This window comes from Diorhabda sublineata, chromosome 10, assembly GCF_026230105.1.
Source record: "Diorhabda sublineata isolate icDioSubl1.1 chromosome 10, icDioSubl1.1, whole genome shotgun sequence".
Taxonomy (NCBI): Eukaryota; Metazoa; Arthropoda; class Insecta; order Coleoptera; family Chrysomelidae; genus Diorhabda; species Diorhabda sublineata.
In genome coordinates this window covers 7417728-7423802 of record NC_079483.1, presented here as the reverse complement: position 1 = coordinate 7423802, position 6075 = coordinate 7417728, and positions in this window count along the sequence as shown.

The following is a 6075-nucleotide window of genomic DNA, read 5'->3' as shown; positions in this document are numbered from 1 at the left end:
TAAAAAAGTGACTTTCACTTATCGTGATTACGTCACCTAGAAATTATTTATCGTATTGTTTGTGTGCCACTGGTTTAATTTATTGCAATTACTGCGCATTCGAAGTCATCTTGAGTAATTTTATTTATGTACATGACGGTCAAAAAAAAAGACAAAATAATCAGTGAGTTTGTGATACTTGAGTTATTTGAAACTTTAGTTACGACGCTTTGATTTACTTAAATAATGAGTAAATAAGTTCTCGTATTATCTGACAAATACTAAATGAGGTCTCCGGATGAAAAGAGGATTCGTTTCGTTAAAATTTTTCTAAAATTAACTATTCATAACCATCATAAAAATAATATCAGTTTCCGTTGTGTATCAAAATCGAAAAAAAAAAACTATAAGCATATAATATATTTATAACGAATTGGTAATAAAAGAAATTAATTAATATGCAACTTTTACAAGATAGAGTGTTGTTTAGAAATCTGATTACGAAACTTTTATTTGGTTGCAACGAATGAAAAAAATTAATTTGTATAATTGTCGAGAATATCGATATCTCTTCTTGGTATTTGATTTCCAGAAAATTAACACCGTACTGCTTATCTGAAAACAGGGCCGGATTAAGCTAAAGGCTTGGGGGGGCTATAGCCCCAGGTCCAAGAGGGCCCCATCATTTGGAAATCATTCTGTATTTTTTGATGTGTTGATACCACAAATCTAACGTATTGATATTATTTTGTGAATTTTTCCGGGTTTCCGTAATAACCTTAAGGGGGCCTCGTCATTATTTTAGCCCCGGGCCTTACAAATCTTAATCCCCGGCCCTGCCTAAAAATAATTATATTTCAAGATTTCCTGTTAAAACTGTCCGAATATTATCTTCAATATGCTTCAATAATACAACTAGAAAAAATTTCGACTAAATTAATTGCACTGTGTTTAAATAAGTTTAAACAATAAATCTATCGAAACAACTTTCTTTTTAAAAGGTTATAAATGTCATAAAGCTGATCTATTTTGTATAACTCTTAAATTATTTGGAAATTATCTACTGCACGTCGCAATTATCGAAAGATTTCGTTGCTGAAAAATCCATGGCACACATTAGAAAATATCAAATTTAAAGTTTCTGATGGATCTAATTAAACAAAAATATGTATTGTATCAAATATTATAGCTGGACACTTTGAATTATGTTCTTACAAAAAAAAAATATAATTAGAATGTTGTATGAAAAATGTTTAGAATCTGCATCAATTCGAATTTAATTAAAAAAAGTTAATACCAATTGTATACAAAATATAATGCTAAAAGTATTGTCAACGATCCGCGATGATGAACAATCTCAAAAAGTATACAGATCCAGGTGAAAATAGACTTTATTAGAGCGAAATCAACCATCTTAAATCCAATGAGAAAAGCCACTGAATACGAGTTTAGGATATTTTAAATAAATCAAAAGTTCAGTAATGTTTTAATTAATGAAACTAAACAAGCATTATAGGGGGATTGTAAGAATTTAAACTCGGTAAATCTATTTTGTATAACTCTTAAATTATTTGGAAATTATCTACTGCACGTCGCAATTATCGAAAGATTTCGTTGCTGAAAAATCCATGGCACACATTAGAAAATATCAAATTTAAAGTTTCTGATGGATCTAATTAAACAAAAATATGTATTGTATCAAATATTATAGCTGGACACTTTGAATTATGTTCTTACAAAAAAAAAATATAATTAGAATGTTGTATGAAAAATGTTTAGAATCTGCATCAATTCGAATTTAATTAAAAAAAGTTAATACCAATTGTATACAAAATATAATGCTAAAAGTATTGTCAACGATCCGCGATGATGAACAATCTCAAAAAGTATACAGATCCAGGTGAAAATAGACTTTATTAGAGCGAAATCAACCATCTTAAATCCAATGAGAAAAGCCACTGAATACGAGTTTAGGATATTTTAAATAAATCAAAAGTTCAGTAATGTTTTAATTAATGAAACTAAACAAGCATTATAGGGGGATTGTAAGAATTTAAACTCGGTAAATCTATTTTGTATAACTCTTAAATTATTTGGAAATTATCTACTGCACGTCGCAATTATCGAAAGATTTCGTTGCTGAAAAATCCATGGCACACATTAGAAAATATCAAATTTAAAGTTTCTGATGGATCTAATTAAACAAAAATATGTATTGTATCAAATATTATAGCTGGACACTTTGAATTATGTTCTTACAAAAAAAAAATATAATTAGAATGTTGTATGAAAAATGTTTAGAATCTGCATCAATTCGAATTTAATTAAAAAAAGTTAATACCAATTGTATACAAAATATAATGCTAAAAGTATTGTCAACGATCCGCGATGATGAACAATCTCAAAAAGTATACAGATCCAGGTGAAAATAGACTTTATTAGAGCGAAATCAACCATCTTAAATCCAATGAGAAAAGCCACTGAATACGAGTTTAGGATATTTTAAATAAATCAAAAGTTCAGTAATGTTTTAATTAATGAAACTAAACAAGCATTATAGGGGGATTGTAAGAATTTAAACTCGGTAAATCTATTTTGTATAACTCTTAAATTATTTGGAAATTATCTACTGCACGTCGCAATTATCGAAAGATTTCGTTGCTGAAAAATCCATGGCACACATTAGAAAATATCAAATTTAAAGTTTCTGATGGATCTAATTAAACAAAAATATGTATTGTATCAAATATTATAGCTGGACACTTTGAATTATGTTCTTACAAAAAAAAAATATAATTAGAATGTTGTATGAAAAATGTTTAGAATCTGCATCAAATCGAATTTAATTAAAAAAAGTTAATACCAATTGTATACAAAATATAATACTAAAAGTATTGTCAACGATCCGCGATGATGAACAATCTCAAAAAGTATACAGATCCAGGTGAAAATAGACTTTACTAGAGCGAAATCAATCATCTTAAATCAAATGAGAAAAGCAACCGATTACGAGTTTAGGATATTTTAAATAAATCAAAAGTTCAGTACTGTTTTAATTAATGAAACTAAACAAGCATTATAGGGGGATTGTAAGAATTTAAACTCGGTAAATCTATTTTGTATAACTCTTAAATTATTTGGAAATTATCTACTGCACGTCGCAATTATCGAAAGATTTCGTTGCTGAAAAATCCATGGCACACATTAGAAAATATCAAATTTAAAGTTTCTGATGGATCTAATTAAACAAAAATATGTATTGTATCAAATATTATAGCTGGACACTTTGAATTATGTTCTTACAAAAAAAAAATATAATTAGAATGTTGTATGAAAAATGTTTAGAATCTGCATCAATTCGAATTTAATTAAAAAAAGTTAATACCAATTGTATACAAAATATAATGCTAAAAGTATTGTCAACGATCCGCGATGATGAACAATCTCAAAAAGTATACAGATCCAGGTGAAAATAGACTTTATTAGAGCGAAATCAACCATCTTAAATCCAATGAGAAAAGCCACTGAATACGAGTTTAGGATATTTTAAATAAATCAAAAGTTCAGTAATGTTTTAATTAATGAAACTAAACAAGCATTATAGGGGGATTCTAAGAATTTAAACACGTTAAATCTATTTTGTATAACTCTTAAATTATTTGGAAATTATCTACTGCACGTCGCAATTATCGAAAGATTTCGTTGCTGAAAAATCCATGGCACACATTAGAAAATATCAAATTTAAAGTTTCTGATGGATCTAATTAAACAAAAATATGTATTGTATCAAATATTATAGCTGGACACTTTGAATTATGTTCTTACAAAGAAAAATATAATTAGAATGTTGTATGAAAAATGTTTAGAATCTGCATCAATTCGAATTTAATTAAAAAAAGTTAATACCAATTGTATACAAAATATAATGCTAAAAGTATTGTCAACGATCCGCGATGATGAACAATCTCAAAAAGTATACAGATCCAGGTGAAAATAGACTTTACTAGAGCGAAATCAATCATCTTAAATCAAATGAGAAAAGCAACCGATTACGAGTTTAGGATATTTTAAATAAATCAAAAGTTCAGTACTGTTTTAATTAATGAAACTAAACAAGCATTATAGGGGGATTGTAAGAATTTAAACTCGGTAAATCTATTTTGTATAACTCTTAAATTATTTGGAAATTATCTACTGCACGTCGCAATTATCGAAAGATTTCGTTGCTGAAAAATCCATGGCACACATTAGAAAATATCAAATTTAAAGTTTCTGATGGATCTAATTAAACAAAAATATGTATTGTATCAAATATTATAGCTGGACACTTTGAATTATGTTCTTACAAAAAAAAAATATAAATAGAATGTTGTATGAAAAATGTTTAGAATCTGCATCAATTCGAATTTAATTAAAAAAGTTAATACCAATTGTGTACAAAATATAATGCTAAAAGTATTGTCAACGATCCGCGATGATGAACAATCTCAAAAAGTATACAGATCCAGGTGAAAATAGACTTTATTAGAGCGAAATCAACCATCTTAAATCCAATGAGAAAAGCCACTGATTACGAGTTTAGGATATTTTAAATAATTCAAAAGTTCAGTAATGTTTTAATTAATGAAACTAAACAAGCATTATAGGGGGATTCTAAGAATTTAAACTCGGTAAATCTATTTTGTATAACTCTTAAATTATTTGGAAATTATCTACTGCACGTCGCAATTATCGAAAGATTTCGTTGCTGAAAAATCCATGGCACACATTAGAAAATATCAAATTTAAAGTTTCTGATGGATCTAATTAAACAAAAATATGTATTGTATCAAATATTATAGCTGGACACTTTGAATTATGTTCTTACAAAAAAAAATATAATTAGAATGTTGTATGAAAAATGTTTAGAATCTGCATCAATTCGAATTTAATTAAAAAAAGTTAATACCAATTGTATACAAAATATAATGCTAAAAGTATTGTCAACGATCCGCGATGATGAACAATCTCAAAAAGTATACAGATCCAGGTGAAAATAGACTTTACTAAAGCGAAATCAACCATCTTAAATCAAATGAGAAAAGCCACTGATTACGAGTTTAGGATATTTTAAATAATTCAAAAGTTCAGTAATGTTTTAATTAATGAAACTAAACAAGCATTATAGGGGGATTCTAAGAATTTAAACACGTTAAATCTATTTTGTATAACTCTTAAATTATTTGGAAATTATCTACTGCACGTCGCAATTATCGAAAGATTTCGTTGCTGAAAAATCCATGGCACACATTAGAAAATATCAAATTTAAAGTTTCTGATGGATCTAATTAAACAAAAATATGTATTGTATCAAATATTATAGCTGGACACTTTGAATTATGTTCTTACAAAGAAAAATATAATTAGAATGTTGTATGAAAAATGTTTAGAATCTGCATCAATTCGAATTTAATTAAAAAAAGTTAATACCAATTGTATACAAAATATAATGCTAAAAGTATTGTCAACGATCCGCGATGATGAACAATCTCAAAAAGTATACAGATCCAGGTGAAAATAGACTTTATTAGAGCGAAATCAATCATCTTAAATCAAATGAGAAAAGCCACTGATTACGAGTTTAGGATATTTTAAATAAATCAAAAGTTCAGTACTATTTTAATTAATGAAACTAGAAAAGCATTACAGAATTTACACTCGGTAATAAATTAGAATTAAGAAAAAAAAAATGATCTGCTTCGGTTATCAAATGAATTAAATTTTATTTTGTGAAAACTGCATCCGAAATATTTCAAATAACTAACAATCTACAGCTTAAAACCAATTCTTCAGTATATTATTCTAAAAAAAATAAGAGAAAGTGAATACCTATTGATTTTTTTAGAAAGTTGAAGGATATTCTAATATAATTTTTATTTCGAATCGCGTAAAAAAGTTTTGAAGCGCTAAAAAGATAAATCACCGTGTATTCATCTAATGCAAATAGCTTTTTAATAGATATATCGGATTTTATAGAGACTGTATTAATAATAGTACTCCTACATTTTACTCCTTTCTCTGATATATGAGGAATGTCGATCAGAAAGTGCAGTCGCA